Source organism: Polyodon spathula, chromosome 3, assembly GCF_017654505.1.
Source record: "Polyodon spathula isolate WHYD16114869_AA chromosome 3, ASM1765450v1, whole genome shotgun sequence".
In the NCBI taxonomy this organism is placed as follows: Eukaryota; Metazoa; Chordata; class Actinopteri; order Acipenseriformes; family Polyodontidae; genus Polyodon; species Polyodon spathula.
This window is the reverse complement of record NC_054536.1, coordinates 28,273,168-28,292,931: the sequence shown is the minus strand read 5'-3', so window position 1 is coordinate 28,292,931 and position 19,764 is coordinate 28,273,168. Positions and strand designations below refer to the sequence as shown.

General features: G+C 36.0%; 1 pseudogene; it reads left to right on the top strand.

The window, feature by feature from the left end:
• The window catches only part of LOC121312944, a 69,815-nt pseudogene that overhangs the window by 35,041 nt on the left and 15,010 nt on the right, over positions 1-19,764 (top strand).

Sequence of the window (19,764 nt, the reverse complement as noted above, 5' to 3'; positions counted from 1 at the left end):
ATTCAGATATGTTTCTGAGTAGGCATGTTCTTTTCAGATTAAATTCCTAATTGGTGTCATCAGGGACGCTGTGTCTGCCCCAATTTGATCTTTTATTAGTTCATCTGTCAAAGGAGAGGTGAATTTGAAATGAAACTCAACATGTTTACTGTAATATAGCCCAATTGTTTAACATTAGGAACTTTGTTCTTACAACATGTTTACAGTGTCTTAGTATATGGGTAGTAATGTGTGTGGCTACATTACATTACATTACATTACATGCTGCTAAGTAAAGTAATTTAATTAGCCTATGTCTATCACAAGATTCATTAAAGTTTAACCACTGTGCTGCAGGTTGGGTGCCCACATGCCAGCAAACTCCACATCGTGTCAAAAACTCTTTCAACTTCTCAAATAATTTGGTTGATTTTAATTTGGCTATCCAGTAGATTTTAAGACTTGTAAAATACTGTAACAGTTACAACATCATTGAAATTAAAAAAAAAAAGGATTGTTTCACTTTTCCACGTGGGTAGTGTATGTTATCCCAGCAAGACAATGTTTCCTTAAATATATATTTGATGCATGGTACTTCCTAATACTTTATACCTGTATTAATTTTTACAAAGAAATGTAATATTTCAAAGTGGCTGGCATTTATTTGTCCCCCGCTCTCTGACAGATTAATAGAGAGGAATCATTCAATGCTATGTAGATTTCTGCTCCTTTTTATTGGCTTACTGTTAACCGTATGCATCAATCTTCTAACTAAAGTTAGAAACATTACAAATGAATACAGTAAATCCTCGTAATGTGATCACTCCTTGCTAGGTGAATATAGCTTCATTTAACTGAAAAACATACACAATATTACAGCGTTTAATTTCCATTTTTTTATATGTACCATTACGGTATTTTTTTTTTTAAGTCCAAATGTATAACATTTATATGGTACAGTATCTAGTGTAATCCATTTATTTATTTATTTATTTACTGAATCCACTCCCATGGAAGCGCACTACAAACTTGAAGTTTTGCAGAATGTATAGTAATGTGTTTCTCTGAGTTGTCTGGGTTGCTGCAGGATTTTGCTGTTGCTGACAGCTGTCCTTTCATTTTGAAGCACTCATCCTCCGCCTCCTCATTGCGAGACTCGAGTGGCTCCCACAACAGTAGAGCAAGCACTTCCCGAAGACGAGACCTTGTGGTGTGTGGTATAAAAATCAGCATGGTTTGTGTTTCCACAAATTTCACATGGTTGCCAGAACAAAAATTGCTACTAACCACGAGCCACGTGTAAATGTAATGACAGTTTTAACAACTGTTACTGTACAGCTGAGCAGGACTGTAATTGTGCAGCTGGAAAAGATTAAATCATCTTGATGGAGATGCATGCTGCTGAATCTTCATGGCTGACAGCCCATGTCACTCAACGGATTCCCTTCAAATGTCAAAGCTAGCATTCTTTCAGAATTCTTCTCATGCCTTTGTGTCAAAATTGCCAGTTGATGAATGAGAAGACACCATGTAGTCAAATCACTTATTTGTTTACAGCAGATACTATTGCTAGGCATGTACATAACATTATGGATTGTATTGGGTCTAACCTGTGGGGTCTGTGTCATTCTGGACACACTGTAAAACGCACACAGAACTGGAGCAGTCTTTGGGCCTCTGACAAAGGGCATGGACGTTCTGCTTGTTTCCTAGAACTAAATAGCTAAGGCCATGGGATCAAATTTATCATCTTTAGAATAGCATGCAGTAGATGGAGAAGAGACATTTCCATGATATTAAAAACATAGCATTTTCTGCAGACAGTTGTATTTGTAGTGTTCCACGTTTAGATTAAAGTTTTTGCCTGTTCTAATGTGTTGCTTCAAAGGGGCTTGCACTCGTTTTATAGTCCTTACTGTGTTTCTGTTTGTCCTGTCCTCTGTTGTGGTCATCACTCTTCATCTGCACTCTTTATTCTTTGGTTTTTAGTCTGACATCTTAAAGGACAAGCCATCCACAAAAAGCTCACGATCATCAGTATGTACTGTAAAGAAACATAACGCATGTGTGCTGTGTTTTTAAAAACTTACTGTAAGCCCCCTTATTTTTGCGTGTTACTAATTTTGCTATGCATTTAATCACTAGCTTAAATGGCTGTTCATTGCAATTTACTGTAAATTGCAGTAAGGAGTTCTGTTCTTATCACTATAATTTTTAGAAGTACTATACATTTTGCAGTTGAAATGCATTCCATTGACATGTTTTTACTGTAAATGGTCTACAGTAGTGACTTAATTTGGTTACCCAAAGGGAGAGATGTTTTTCAGAAAAACGAAAGCATGATTATACTTTAAAATAATTAAGCAATTTCCCTTGGATAATGATAACATGTTAACCCTAGCTAACTGATTTGGGTAGCATAAGATGTTGTCTAAGTAGACTTGCACAGTAGAGTGAAATATATTTCAAGCCATTGTTATGAATGCCCTTTTTTAATTTAATAAATAATGGCACATTACAGGTTTGTGTCCACTGATCTGAAGTACTGCCAGATGTTCTTGTTTTCAGTTATAGTAATTTAAAAAGTAACCATTTATAATGTGCATCCTACTGTACGTAATAAGATTCCACTTCCATCAAAGGTTTCTGGTGACATAAACCACGAGAGGGCTTGCTTGTGTGATTTGATAACATGACTGTTCAGTTCTGCTGTTCATAGGAAATTACATAACCCTTACTGTAATTGTGATCAAAATGTCAGGCAAGACATACTTGGACCTCTGTAATGTCTGCCATTAAAAATAAATATGCATTTACAAATTAAATGGTAATCTTAAAGTCGATTAGTCATTCTACAACAATTCAGATATGTAAATAAAAACCAAGCAACAGCTTCCTATTACTGTAGAACACCTACAACCATGTGATAAGCGAGTCTGGCACCAGAATTGTGGTACTGGTGCCCAGTGATTTTTTAATTCAGTGGAAATATTAACATTTCTACTACTGTACATTACTAACACTATAAAGAAATTCAGTTCAAAACAGCAACAAAGCTGTTAAGTTGGATTGATAGTAGAGTTTTGTTTTAATACTGCATGCTAGTTTGTGTGAGTGGTGAACCTACAGTACTGTAAATGGCTTTTCTAATACTATATAATGTATGCAGTATTTATCTAGTAATCCTCCTCTGCTTATATCTCTGATCTTTTGACTATCCTCCTTTTGCTCACAGAGCTCTTACAGTGCCTCTTCCCGTCTCACGAAGACGCCTGTTTCCAGTAACTCCAGGAAAGATCTGTTGGTTAGTTCAGTCCTGGTCTATTTGTGCGTTGGTCAGTTTGTCTTGTAAAGTTCAGGATTGTGATGACGATGCCAAGTCATTGAGGGTTTGTTACTGGCTTTACTAGTTTTTTAAAACTAAGTTGTACTTAATGAAATCAATAATATTCTGGTTTTACAGTCATGGCTTTTTTAATGTTGAACTGTATAATGTAGTCCATTATCATATTTATTTATTAATTTATTTACTAGGGCATTCTGATTCTCAAAGGCAAGATGTTTGTTGCTATACTTGTTGTTTATTAAGCGTATGCAATTCCTTGCATGTCTTTACTGTTTGAATCTGACATCAATATCTTGTAGGATATGATCTGTAGAAGTGGCTGATTTGTCATAGTCATGTGTCCAGCCGGCCACAGTAATTTTTGTTGTTTTTAAATGCCTGAGATATAGCTGCACCAGTGAAACATTTACTTCTAGGATTAATACAAAATGTTATTAGCCTTATACAGGTAAGGTAATACTGTACTGAACAAACACAGAGTGAGCAGATACTGTAGTGGGCTGCATCTGGAATCCTGCCTTTATTTCCAATTCTTGTTTATGTTTAATGCATTTAATTTGCATTATTGTATTTTGTTTTTTCTGCCTTTTGGTTTGATTATGGCTTTGCACATTGTTTACAATGTATCTGTTTTGCTTTGCCTTTTTACAGAGTGGATATTACCATGACCAAAGAAACTACAGCAGTCTAAAACACTCCAAACCTATTTCTTCTTACCATACCCGGGTTTGTCGTCTTCTTTTCTTTTCATTTCATTGTTTATGTATTGGTATTCTTTCTTTTATTCAGCCATTGCTCCTCAGTAAGTAACTTCTCACAGCCATTCTCACAATTACCTATTTAATTGTATGGTGGTATAATTTCACAGTAAATCATGTGTGGTTTACACTGTCAGTTTGTAAATCCCCTCCAAGCTCTTGGTGTATGTTGTAAGACTGTCAAATGTTCACGTTGTTCAATGTGCATAACAAAAAATTATAGAAGAATTTTCCATTTGTTTGTTTTAGACAATATGACCGTAAAATAGCTATTTATGATGTGCTGTTATCTGTCAATCAATCAATCAATCAATCAGTATATAGAGCCTTTCATAGCAGAACACCATCACAAAGCGCTTTACAAGATGCAGTAAATACAGGAAAATCCATAATACTTCAAATAGAGAAATCCATAATACATGATATACAGTGGAAAGTACATAATACATGATAGTAGCATAATACATGAAATAGTACATTAAATACAGTGGAAGGTGCAGAATACATTATGGTAACAATATGTGAAATAGTAGCAGCAGCTAATAACAAATATCAGGCTTAAGGAGCATGGAAAGCAATAGAGAAAAGATGGGTTTTGGGAGTTGATTTAAAGCGAGCTACGGTCGGAGCGTCACGCACCAAAGCTGGGAGAGAGTTCCAAAGAGTCGGAGCCATGAAGCTAAATGAGAATTGTCCAAGTGTGGTGCACTTTTGCTTGGGGATAACAAGCAGGCCAGAGTCGGAGGACCTCAGCTTGGGAGGGACATAGCGAGTCAGCAGGTTGAGGAGGTACTCGGGACCTGTGTGATGAAGGGCACTGTAGGTGGGTAGGAGAGTTTTGAACATAATTCTGAACTTTAGATCCACTGGTAAGGATCCTGCAACATTGTAAGAGAGTGGGGGGGGGGTGGGGGGGGTGGGGGGGGTGGTACTGATGATGACTGCAGGTTCATTATTGGTAATTCGGATACATGACTGTTAATTTCCACAGTTTTATTAATTTCTGTGACGTTGATGTTATAGTTGGTGACAATCTGTACTCTAATTAGTTGCCTAAACATTGAATACATGGGCTACTAGATTATAGGCATGCTGTGTACGGTTGTTTAATTTGCAGTTAATTGTTTCTCTTTGCGAGGTGGTTTGGCTGACAGCAAGTCCCGTCGGTAATCTGGTTCACGTTGACAGTTGCTGGAATGGTTGGGAGGGAAGCTGGAGGCTATGGGGTGGGGACAGAGGTGGAAGTAGGGAAGGGGAGGCTGGGATTTGGGGATTTCGGGGTAGATAGGGAGCGGAAGCAGCATGTGAGAGGGAGTACATATGTTAACTGTGGTCTGAGATTTGTGATATGTATTGTGCTACCTCTGGCTTTCTTCTTTTATTATTCAGATTTTTTTTTTTTTTAACCACACTCCCATCTCAGTTTATTTTTCTGCGTTTTTGTCATTACTATGCTGCTATCCTATGGGATATTGCTACATGATAGTCCCGAGTCGGGGACCTTCAAGTGACGTAGCTCGTTTTTAAAATAAACATTGCAAGGTAATTGCATAAGCATCCTGTGATGTTTTTCGGCTTGTGAAGTCCACTGGGATCCAAAATATATTAATCTCGGATCATGCCCCTGTGTCATGCACTTTCAATTTTTCATTCTTTTGGTATTTTAATTGGTTGTATCTTATAATGTCCTTGTTTTTGTTTTGATATTATGTTGTATTTCTCGATCTATTTATTTATTTGTTTTTAAATCTGTATTGTCTCCCCCATTTCCCTCTTCAAGGGGTGGGGAAAAGAAAGGAAACATTAATAAAAAATAAAAAATGCCAGATCACATGGAACTTCTGCTGGTTTTTACAAAAGATGTATAAATGTAAATTTACAGTAAAGCTGTTTTTCTAAGGAGATATTTCTGCTGTTTCTGAAGCCACTGACTCCCAGGAATTATAATTAACTGGTGGGAAAGTCAACCAGCTGTTTAGTGTGCTTGTTTGTGTGTCTCTTTTTTTTAATTGAATATCTTTGTGCTATCAGCATCAAACAGGGATTCAAACATACAAGTAACATACAATTGCACAGAGTGTCTTTGATTTAAGTGATTGAATCCTTAGACAGTGTACAATGTAATTCTTGTCTTGTTACAGTATCTCTGTGCCTGTGTCCACGGTTATTCTAGTGTTTTATCCCTGTGTCCAGCCAACTTTAATGGGGATGTCTGTCAAGATTACCTTGCACAAGAAAATGATGTCTCCTCCATTTCAAAACCAGGCCAGAGCTGAGGAGTGGAAAGTCAGTTAGATACTCATAACTGGAATTTCAACCTAAAGCAAGGAATTGGTTTTATTTAAAGAATCTTAAAGTGGTTGTCAGTAATGTTGCTTGTTCACCATTTACAACTAAAGCCTCAGCACTCACTTAATTTCTGTTCTTTATTCCAATGCAGTCCTCTTCATTATACAATGACTCACTCTCTACAACACCCAGGAGTTACAGGGTCAGTATTGTGTGCTGCTCGTCATCTGTTAAATGTTTATTATATATATATATATATATATATATATATATATATATATATATATATATATATATATATATATATATATATATATATATATATATATATATATATTTGCACCATTTCTCTATTCAAGTACTGTGTCATATGTTGTAAATACGCTACACTTTCCCTCTAACACAGTCATCCTCTAGTACAGACTCTCATGGTCTGACACGAAGCTACAGTGTGGTTCGTATATAACTACGAGTGTCTGCATGAGGAGTTCCAGTCTTTGTGAGGTTAAGGCAGCATGAGAACAGCGTTTTAAGCCCTAAGTGCTTGTAATGGACTAATTTAGAAATATTTGCTGTATCAAATAAATTGTTTAAAAATATTTACATTTTTACATATACGGTACAGTGGGTTTCTTTTGGCAAATTAGCTTTTGTTGTGTGTGTTTCGTTAAGAAGGAATGCTTCATCTTGTTTGTGTGAGTGCGATTGCTTGTTTTTAAAACTGTCTTCATTATTGATGACACCAACTTTTTAAACAGAACCTCAATATTTTATTTTGACAAAGTATAATTAAAAACTTAAATATTGCCATGTAATGGTCAGCTGCTGCTGTGTTTTTTATTTTTATTTTTGTGTTCCTCTACCTGCTTGTAAAGTGGTTGTTTGCATTTTGGATAAGGATTTGAAAGAACAAGTGGTATCCTAGTGATCTGTGTGCATGAGACTTTTTGATCAATTGTAAGTACAATAATACTACCAGACTATATCTCTGTTACCTTGTGGAACACTTGCTTTAGCAACTTTGGCGATGTACTGTAACCAAATTATGGCAGATTTACAATGCATCTTGTATCCATTCAAGTTTTACTGGCCTTCACTACCCTCATCTGTACTCATTGACCTAGGGCCCTGACCAGTTGCAGTGTCTTCCGTATCTTCGGACAGAGTTTAAGTACACAGTACTGTTACTATACATGATAACAGTTCAAACATTTTGATTTGTTTTTACTTTCCTCCTGCATGCAAACTGAATATTAAAGATCTAATGAATGGACCTTGATGCATGGGGAGTGCTGTAGTAGTAAGACATACTGCCCTTGGAAATGCCCTTGGCATTGCCCTTTCCAATCCATTGACTGACTTGTGATTTATTTATTTATTTATTTATCTTTTACCTTTAGGCTTCTTTGTGTGACGATGGTCTATATGGTTCATACAGTAGTTCAAGAGCTGTAAGTGTCAACAGCCTGTTGTATACTCTTACAAATGAAGTTGAAGTGCTTAGCATACAATAGTTTCCTGACTTGATGTGTACCCTAATTACCAATGCTGACCTTGTCCCCAGCCTTCAGAATACAGCTATTCTTCTTCAAGAGCAAGCTCCACTCGTAGCAGCCCTGTGGTGAGCGTCGTGGTGTTGACATGTTGTGTTTTAACCTCCAGGTTTTGTTTCCAGTGTACTAACTACAGTTTTTCCAAAAGCATGTGTACTTTCAGTTAAAGTTATTTCAATCTCTTCTATAGTCTAGTCCCCCTAAACTTTAGACATTAATATAAATAATATACGCAAAATCATTTGACGGTATCATTTAAGTACAGACTTGTACTGAAAACCAAAATAGAAATCAGACATACTGTATAGTATTTTACTTGGATAAAACATACAGACAAAAACGTACTAAAATGTTATCCAATCACCATAAAACAATATATCATTTAAAAGCTTAGAACTTGAAGAATGTTATTTTGAAACAGTTTACAGAATTCAGAACATGGTGAAAAATAAAATGGCACAGAAGAGTTTCAAAAGTTTCTTTAAAAAAAGTTTCCCCAATAACAATTTATCCTCTTACTATCCCAAATTGTGGTGCTACATATAAAGGAATGTCCCCACAAGAGATACTCTGTCCCCAATAAAGACCCCTTTTTTTCCAGTATCTATTTAAATAATTCAGGACATGTTGGAATATAAAAAGGCTATAGAATGAGACACATCCACATCCATATCAGTATTTCTCTTTCACTGTTATTAACACAGCATAAGTTTGTCAGTGCTTGCAGCAAGATTCCTTACAGCAGCCTGTGTGTATGCTTCCAGCTTCTGTGTGTACGCTGGCATCAGGTTTAGTTTAGTGTATATCATTGTTGTAAAGTCAGAAATGGCATGCTGTGCCTCAGACTCCAAGCATCCATAACTGTTTGTATAATTTTGTGTTTAATCTTCAGTCTTCTGATGATGGCACAGTGAGCACTGTCTCCCAGGATCGTGCCAGCCGTGGGCGGCGGGACAGTGTGGTGAGCTGCTTTTACATGCAACTTTGCTTAACATAAGCTATGGTTTGAAGAATTGTGTTACAATACATCCTTGAAATAGTAGTGAACAGGGGGAATCTGTGTCCAGTTTAATGAGGACCCTGAAAACCTTTTTGTTGTTTTTTTTAATACACTAAAATAACCAAAGCAGAATAGAATTCTAACATTTCATTCTTATGAATCAGACCTCTTTAGATTGAATTTAAACCAATGCCATGTGTATTTCATGTGGCAGTGTTTGCAAAATAATAAATAATTAAACTATGTAACTTGAGATTATTATTATTATTATTATTATTATTATTATTATTATTATTATTATTATTATTATTATTTTTGGCTGTAGTGTGATAAACAGTGCTTTGGAGGTGGTATTTGTTCTTCACCTGCCTGTAGAGAATTAAGCCATATGTTTTGTTGAAATGATTGTTGCATAATAAAATGGTATTTGCTTTTCTGTTGGATTGTTCTGACTGGTTTTGTTGACAAATCCACAGTTGCTTCTGGATTCCTAGCACAAACTGTGGATTTGTTCATCAACACTATATCTGCCCTACACTCCCCTTCCCTTTAAAGCCACACAGCCACTTTTAGTTAGAAGATTCATAGAATTAATCAGTCAAAGGATCAAAGGTTGACATCACAAATGTTTTACATTTGCATAGACAATGTAGGTTGTAAAAATACTTTTGCAGGAAAATCTTTTTTTTTGGGGGGGGGGGGGGGGGTGAAGTACTAAGCATCATGAGATCATGCTAGCTGTTTCAATACCTACTGTACTGCGCTTTCAGAAGGGTTCTCTAAAACAGAGCTACAATATGAATTTACTGTAGGTTTGCACATGTGTTAACACCGTTCTCCTTTCTTCCTCTCTTCCTGCTTGCTGTCTTCCTCCTCTGCGGTTCTGTAGTCCTCTGACTTCTCTGATATAAGTGAGTCAGCTGCAGATTATTTTAGCCGCTCTAACCGCAGGGGGAGCATTGTATCTGACTTGGATGATCTTAGCATCCCAGACCTGGACAGTGTGAGTTTTTGGGCAAATAGCTAAAGCATGGTTGAATTAATTTGACAGGAATGTTTACTGTCGCTGACCTTGCTTTCCGATTGCTAACATAACTTCCTACAGAGAAAGGAAGCTGTTGACTAATTTTTCTTAACAATGTAGTACACATCTAGTAGGTAATAAAAGTGACTGTGTGACCTTTTCCAGGAAAATCTGCTGCCAGACATATGTTACTGTAAGGCTATATTTTGCTCTAACAGGTGACATAGGTTTTTGCATGCTTTGAAATCAATGTGTTCTTGTCATCTGTTTATATATATACAGTACTGTGCAAAAGTTTTAGGCAGGTGTGAAAAAATGCTGTAAAGTAAGAATGCTTTCAAAAATAGACATGTTAATAGATTATATTTATCAATTAACTAAATGCAAAGTGAGTGAACAGAAGAAAAATATAAATCAAGTCCATATTTGGTGTGACCACCCTTTGCCTTCAAAACATTCTTCTAGGTACACTTACACAAAGTCAGGGATTTTGTAGGTATATAGTCAGGTGTATGATTAAACAATTATACCAAACAGGTGCTAATGATCATCAATTCAATATGTAGGTTGAAACACAATCATTAACTGAAACAGAAACAGCTGTGTAGGAGGAATAAAACTGGGTGAAGAACAGCCAAACTCAGCTAACAAGGTGAGGTTGCTGAAGACAGTTTACTGTCAAAAGTCATACACCATGGCAGTGGTCGGCCAAGGAAACTTACTGCAGCAGATGAAAGACACATCATGCTTACTTCCCTTCGCAATCAGAAGATGTCCAGCAATGCCATCAGCTCAGAATTGGCAGAAAACAATGGGACCCTGGTACAATCATCTACTCTCTGGAGAAGTCTGGTCAGAAGTGGCCTTCATGGAAGACTTGCAGCCAAAAAGCCATACCTCCGACGTGGAAACAAGGCCAAGCGACTCAAATATGCATGAAAACACAGGAACTGGGGTGCAGAAAAATGACAGCAGGTGCTCTAGACTGATGAGTCAAAATTTGAAATATTTGGCTGTAGCAGAAGGCAGTTTGTTCACTGAAGGGCTGGAGAGCAGTACACGAATGAGTGTCTGCAGGCAACAATGAAGCATGGTGGAGGTTCCTTGCAAGTTTGGGGCTGCATTTCTGCAAATGGAGTTGGGGATTTGGTCAGAATTAATGGTCTCCTCAATGCTGAGAAGTACAGGCAGATACTTATCCATCATGCAATACCATCAGGGAGGAATCTGATTGGCCCCAAATTTATTCTGCAGCATGACAACGACCCCAAACATACAGCGAAAGTCACTGAGAACTATCTTCAGCGTAAAGAAGAATAAGGAGTCCTGGAAGTGATTGTATGGCCCCCACAGAGCCCTGATCTCAACATCATCAAGTCTGTCTGGGATTACATGAAGAGAGAGAAGCAACTGAAGCTGCCTAAATCCACAGAAGAGCTGTGGTTAGTTCTCCAAGATGATTGGGCCAACCTACCTGCTGAGTTCCTTCAAAAACTGTGTGCAAGTGTACCTAGAAGAACTGATGCTGTTTTGAAGGCAAAGGGTGGTCACACCAAATATTGATTTGATGTAGATTTTTCTTCTGTTCACTCACTTTGCATTTAGTTAATTGATGAATATAATCTATTAACGTGTATAATTTTTTAAAGCATGCCTAAAACTTTTGCACAGTACTGTATGTGTGTGTGTGTGTGTGTGTGTGTGTGTGTGTGTGTGTATACACACACACACACACACACAGTAACAGTCAAAAGTTTGAGTACACTTGCTGGAAACTAGGTTTTTTTCATAATTGACAATGTTTTACGTCGTATATGTTTCTGTAAATACTTGAAAATAAAAACACGTTAGAGTATACGAAACAAAACATAAGGAGTATCAAAGCAATATTCAAGAAAATTGAAATTGTCTCTAAATGTTAGATTCCTCAAAATAGCCACCCTTTGCCTTAATAACAAACTCACAAACACAAGGCATTCGGTTTCAGCAGGAAATCACCCAACATGTCTTCCCAGCTCTTCTGCAGCAATTCCCAGAGATGTAGGGCACATATGGGTAGCTTTGCTTTGACTCTTCTGTCCAGTTCGTCCCATACAAGTTCTATTGGATTGAGGTCTGGAGAGTGGGTAGGCCAGGTCATTAGATTGAGTTGTCCTTCATTTTCCTTCTTCGCCAGATAGTTCTTGCACAACGTTGAGGTGTGTTTCGGGTCATTATCTTGCTGAAGAATGAAGGACTGCCCAGCTAGCCGTAATCCTGATGGAATGGCATGCCTCTGAAGTATGCTATGATAGCCATGCTGGTTGAGCTTGCCATGGACTTGGTAAAGATCACCAACTCAGTCACCAGCAAAGCAACCCCAGACCATGACACTGCCTCCTACATGCTTGACAGTGGGAACCACACATGCAGAACTCATGCGCTCACCCTCTCAGCATTTAGCTGAGCTTGTATTTCAGGGGCAGTTAATCACCGATTTCACAGACTTGTGACTCGAATGAACTTGTTCTCTGATTCTGAGGTCAACCTTGTCCTGCCTGACCTTGTTCAGTCCTCATGAGTGGCAGTTTCTTCAAAGTGTTTGATGGTCTTGGCCACAGCAGTTACAGACACTTGCAAAGATTTGTCTTAAAGATTGACCTTCATTTCTTAAAGTAATTACAGACTTTAACATCTTTTTTTCTTTGCTTAACTGAGCGTATTTTGTCATTTTCTGCTCCCTTACATTCAGGAATGACAAACTTGTGCTTATGCTACCTATAGTTATAGTAATCATGGACCCTCACCTGTTAACAATAATTAGCTAGTTAACTCGGAGAACATCTAACAAAGACACTTTTATACTTAGGCCAGTGTTCTAACACCGTGTTATACATATTTCAGACTTTTAACTGACTTGGGCTTCAGGCTGAAATCCCCTTGCTTTGGATGATCATTTCATTGGAATTGGCAAGATTTACATTTTCATTTAAAAATTACATTTTTTAATGCAATTCACTTATGATTATCAGCTTATATAAGTACACGTATCATATAATGAAATATTAAGTGTTTATAGACAAGTTTATACAGTTAAAAGCATAGATAATCATGAAAAACCTGGTTTCAAGCAGGTGTAAGGTTCAAACTTTTGACTACACACCACATAGTGTATCATACACACATGATACTATGTGTAATATATATTGTATATATATTAATATATAATATTATATATAATTTTTATATATATATATGTATATATATAATATTATAATTTTTTTAAAAAAACTAACAGTTTTTAGATACTGTCAAAATCTATAACAAAGTAAAAAAGCACCTTATATATTTTTCGTTGAACACTGAATTAAATAATTTAACTTGTAAAGTAGACATCATAAACAAATAAGACGTGGCTCAACTGAGAAACTTAATAACTTTCATAAATCTGAAACTATTGAAACTATTACAATTAAACACATTATGACACGGACAAGGTATTTTACAGTTAAAACCCATGATATATATATATATATATATATATATATATATATATATATATATATATATATATATATATATATATATATATGTGTGTGTGTGTGTGTGTGTGTGTGTGTGTGTGTTTTGCAAAACGCACAATGATTTAAAAAAAAAACCTTTATTAGGTGTCAAACCAGGGCCATTTATTTTCTAACAGATAATTTGGTACACTCCCTTTTGTTGTTGTTTACATTGGCATGAGTTCAGAAGTTTTGTAGAGTAGTTGTTTTTTGTATTTTGTTTTGTTTAAATAAAAGTTCTGGAATATCTTCTTGTGATTAATATTTTAAAACATGTACTGTACAGGACACAGTGGTGGTAGTATATAGCACCCACAAAAATCAAATTGCTTCTAAAGGAAGCTTGTACATGTGTGGCACTTAAATGTAACTTATATATATATATTTTTTTTAGCTGGATGAGAAGAGTGACAAGCATTTCACTGAAGCATTCACTCGGGTAAGTTTCTAAGGGATAAACAGCAATAGCAGTTGAATCTGCAGGGTGATCTGAACCATGACAAGCCAGCGGTGAAGTCCAAGGACTCTTCAATGCAGGGCAAGAGGTAGGAGTCTTTTGTGGGTAACTTCGTTTCAGCAGTCGGTAGTCCATACAAAACCGCAACTTGCCATCCTTCTTCGGACCATTACTATTGCTGGTTCCCCCGGTTTGCCCACCGCAGGAGCCAGGCCCTTCTGTTGGTGGCTGGCAGTGGCTGGGAGGTGCCACCGACTACGAATACCTCGGTGCTCCAGTCAGACGGCTTGTCTTCTCTGGCTCACCTACTCCGTCCGTTAGTGCAGTGGTGCACAAAGTGCTGCCATTTAGTGTAGATTTAACCACAACCAGTCCAATTGTTTTAAATATATAAATGTTAACAGCATTCAGAGTGTAAGCACAGCTCTGCAACATACAATGCCAAATTAAATGGACGTGGGTTTGCGTGTTAATAAAGGGTTATGCATGCCGGACGCGAGAGAGCGAATAAAACAAAATTAAAACCGTTGATTTAAATGGAGCAATGCACACCACAAGCAAATTGAGCGGTGAGGCTGCAACAAAATGTATTGTAAAAAAGGGGGACTGCATTTAAAAAGTTTGTATTAATGCTCCAAAACAGAAGCTAGGATTTGTTTTTTTGTTATGTATCGTTTGTTAAAAGAAGCTGTGTTCCCATTGAAATGAAAGCCATGTTAAAGTTAATGTATAATTATTTTACTTTTAGCAAACAATATGAAATGCTGAACTGAAATTGCAAGCCCTTTTTCTAGGTGTTACGTTTGAAATGTGTAATACTATAATGAACTAATTGTTGAAATGATTGTTTCATAATAAAATGGTATTTGATTTTATGTTAAATCGTTCTAACTGCTTTCGTTGACAAATCAACCATTTTCTGTGGATCCATAGCACAAACTGGGTTTGTTAATCAACAATAAATCTGCCCCACACTCTCCTTCTGTTCCAAGCCACACTGCCATTTTTTAGAAGATCTGTAGAATGAATCAATCAAAAGACCAAAGGGTGGCATCACGGAATGTTTTAATGAATAAAATGAATAGCCAATTCAGTTATCTACTGTAAATAATAGCTTAACAAAATGTTGCTATTCATTCTTAATAGGGTAAATTGAGGGTGATAGATGACAACGTTGGAATATTGGGTAATAATTTATATAATCTGTAACTGCAATGTATTAAGACATTGTAGCAACAAATGAATAAATTATGGTAGTTTATAGGTTTGTAAATGAACTGTATGTATTGTACACCTGGGTGTGTATTTACAATACAATTACTACATATTACAATGAAATTATAGACAAAATATCTGGAGTTTGCCATGTTTCATGTTAATGTGTATTTTATTACAATTTTTTCAGCCAGTGCCCCGTAATACTGTACCTGGTTTATCTACTGCTACCCTGGCCTCCTTGGGTGGTACGTCGTCTCGGAGAGGAAGTGGGGATACGTGCAGTATAATAGATCCAGATACTTCACTCAGTGAATTGAGGGTAAGATCTGTAATGCACTCATGTTTTGTGTACTGGTAATGATTGCAACTTTAAATACTGTATTAATATTAGTGCTGACATCCCATTCCTTTATTCATGCTGTCTGCAGGAAATGGAATGACTCTCCCACCACCCCTTCCCCATGAAATCATATTTCATGTTTCCCTTTACAAGAACATCTTTTCTCTTACCAGAATCATTTTCACGGGAATGTTTGTGCAGATTAGAAACACATTTTCTTTTAAACTGCCGTTTTCTTAACTAAAGTTACATCCCTTGTATGAGGCTGTTCTTGTATACTACACCCTTCTATAGTATATAGAGTACTATTACGTGTATACTGTGCAGTGTGTGTGTGTGTGTGTGTGTGTGTGTGTGTATATATATATATATATATATATATATATATATATATATATATATATATATATATATATATATATATATATATATATATGTATATGTATGTATGTATATATAAATAAGCAGAAAAAACACCAGGGAGGTTAACACATGCTTTACATCCTCTACTATTTGGTTTTCAATATTTACATTTTTTGATGTGTAAAAAAAGAGGGAGCACATCAAGTACCTTTACTGGAAGTACTGTTTACAACCAGCTGTCATGTCAGCATCACTAAACCCTATTTGTTCACATAACTGTGTATTGGGGTCTCTCTTTCCGTCCATTCGGGATATATGCTCATTGTCATTGTGTTGAATGTATTGGCAACCATTAATATAATTTATTTTATTTTTTTTTCATATTCTACTTTCCCCTTACTGTGTATTTGTTGCATGATCGACAGACTTGGTGATTTTATATATTGGTCTTGGTCTTGATCTTCTGAAAGCTTCACTTTCACCTTCTTTCCCCTGTTGCTGATTTTTATCCAATGGTTCGTTCCATGTGCTCAACAGGATATCTATGATCTTAAGGACCAGATACAAGATGTAGAAGGCAGATACATGCAGGGACTGAAAGAGCTCAAGGTATCTGGGCTGATGCCCCTAGCATGCCTTCTGTTTTATATGACTGATGATGGCTGTTGTTTTCATTTCTTTTCATATTAACCACACTGATGTATAACTCTTCTTTTGACTGAGCTAGAACACACTCAAAGCATGAGGTTGTTATTACTTTGATGTACATAGTTGTACTGTCCAGGTATTCCAAAACAAGTTTCAAATAAAAAATAGATAAAACAAAATTGTATGAAATTCTAATATACCTGAATACACTGGAACACTGGTTTGCTCTGATTTTCAAATGATGGTTGACAGAAAGTTGCATTTGCTTTTCAGCTTTTCAGGTAGGTTTAAGACAAAAAACTGTCAGTTTGTCCATTTGTCAATATGTCACACTTACACAGTAGATTATCACATATACTGTGGTCTTTGTCATTGTGATTACAGTTTAATAAACGCTATGATAATTGATAGATATTTTAACTGAATAAGCACTTTATGTTAAATGTTTATGTTGGTCCAATATAAATCTATGGCTGTGTCTTTTTTTATGCCATTATGCTGGATCTGAACTATTGTATCCAGATCACTGTTTTTATGTCTCCCTTGCTGAATGCTTTAGGAGGGGAGGGAGAGGAGACTCCCATCTCCCATCTGCCCATTATTTATTATATTTGTATTCCTGTTTTGTTTAGTTTGTGGTTGATAATTAAGGTTTGAATTTTTTGGTTATTTTTTGTTTTTTCGGTTATTTTTTATTATTATTTAGCAAAATCGGTTATTTTCTGTTAAAAATAAACAGGACGCAAACGCATCAATTTTCAGTTTCTATAATACATTGCAAATACGTTTTGGAACCAAGGAACCGGATACAAATATCAGGGATCCAGTTCCAGGGAATACTATTATATTTTTTTAATAAAACTGATTATTAAAAACATTTGATAACTATAATTGGCATGTTCATACTTAGAAAAAAAAGGTCTGCAGTGAGTTTATTACAGCATTAACAGGTTTTTTAAATGTTTTATTATTATATTTATTTCCCTGGAGAATAATTCAGTCTCACTTTGACATGAAGGGATGATCAGATCTTCTTCAGATTGGCTTCGTGTAAAGTGAATTTTCTGCACCTCGATTATTTGCAGGACAACTCCAAGCCTAATACGACAACATTTTGGCTATCTAAAAATGTAATTTAACCCCAAGCCGATGGGGTCGTATTTCAACTTGGGATCCTAACATATACGCTGACCTGTTTGCACATACCATGTGGTTAAAGATGTTTTTAATTGTAAGCTTTGAAATTTGCAATTAACAAGGTTCATATAAAAGCACACAATGGCATTCACTGATATAAAACTGTTATTGTTCAAATTGGAGATTATTGATTATTTTGTTGTAAATTGCACAATATTGTCAGAGTATCACAAAAGCTGCATCTTTTACTTGGTATATCCTATAAGTACTGTCTCTGTGAAATAGAGACAGTACCACCCCCCTTCTGCTCATTCATTGACATACGTTGGAACCGGAATCAGAATTGAAATACTCGGTTCAAATGACAGATACCCGGTTCGGAACCGATTCCAAAAATCTTCTGAAATGCACATCACTACATTAAAGCTTATGAATACAAGACGCTTAAATCACTTTGTACAAAGGCAAACACTAATGCACTACTGCAAATCAATACTGCAAAGCAAGCTTAAAGTTAACAGGAGAGTTTAACCAATTTACTTATTATCCTTTTAACAGAAAGTATTTTTTTTATAAACTGTAAATATATATTATATTTATTATATTTATTATTTTATTAATCGTAATACTGATACTTTTTTTTTTTTTTTTGTTCCTGGGTAGTAAGTGTTATTTCCTAATTGCTTATGCCTCAAAAGTGTAGAAAATACAAATTTTCTATACTTTTGAGGCATAAGCAATTAGGAAATAACACTTACTACCCAGGAACAAAAATTGTGTTACATAGTGTATTTAACAGAAATGTATTAATTTTGTAAATATAAATGTTAAGCTAACTTTAAAATAATTACTGGACCGGAATTTATTGGTCCTAAACAATAACAAAAATATAGAGGAGTTGTCACAAGTCACTCGAATGAGTGGTCAGTAGCAATGTCTTGGCGCATTTCTGAAAGACGTTTTCTTTATGTGGAAATAGAGTAGTGATGATTGACATTATTAAAAAATGCACTGCCGAAACACAGGTTTATCGGTTCAAAAAAATAAAAACCGAATTTTTTAAATAGGTCTTCAGGAGTATTTTTTTCTGCTATTATCGGTTAAAAACAAACACTTCAAGCCCTATTTGCTAATATTTTTAGTTTAATCCAGGCCTGCCTTTATCTGTTTGTTTATTCTCTTGTGAGATCAAGCCCGGATACAAACCCATGGAGGAAGCAGGCAGTATAGTGTGTATACAAATATCTAGCAGCATCTGGGTAATGGATTAAAGCTTAATTGAGTTTTGTCAGTGTTGTGATCATATGGAGTCTAGATTCAGCTCCCTGTGCCAGAGACCATTCTGATTGGTACTTGTTCAATAACGACATTCAATGGATTGTTAATTTGGTAATTGGATTCGGTTTTCGATCCTTTGTTACGCTTAGTTCAAACTGTTAAAATGTTTGTCACATTGAGGCAATGTTTTCATGCATTCCTCTGAGTTTAAGTTTAAAATCCCACTTATACAAACATACAGTAAGTGTTTATTGTAAGTGAAGATAGCAGCGAGGGCTACGTTTTAGATGTAGAACATGAAAGTAGCATTAAAAAAATAAAAATGCAAAAAACAAAAGAATGTGAACCAGGAACAGAGGAAAGTTATTGCCAAATCTAAAACAGACCTACAGTGGCTTGCGAAAGTATTGCCCCCCCTTGGCATTTTTCCTATTTTGTTGCCTTACAACCTGGAATTAAAATTGATTTTTTGGGGGTTTGTATCATTTGATTTACAAAACATGCCTACCACTTTGAAGATGCAAAATATTTTTTATTGTGAAACAAACAAGAAATAAGACAAAAAAACAGAAAACTTGAGCGTGCGTAAGTATTCACCCCCAAAGTCAATACTTTGTAGAGCCACCTTTTGCAGCAATTACAGCTGCAAGTCTCTTGGGGTATGTATCTATAAGCTTGGCACATCTAGCCACTGGGATTTTTGCCCATTCTTCAAGGCAAAACTGTTCCAGCTCCTTCAAGTTGGATGGGTTCCGCTGGTGTACAGCAATCTTTAAGTCATACCACAGATTCTCAATTGGATTGAGGTCTGTGCTTTGACTAGGCCATTTCA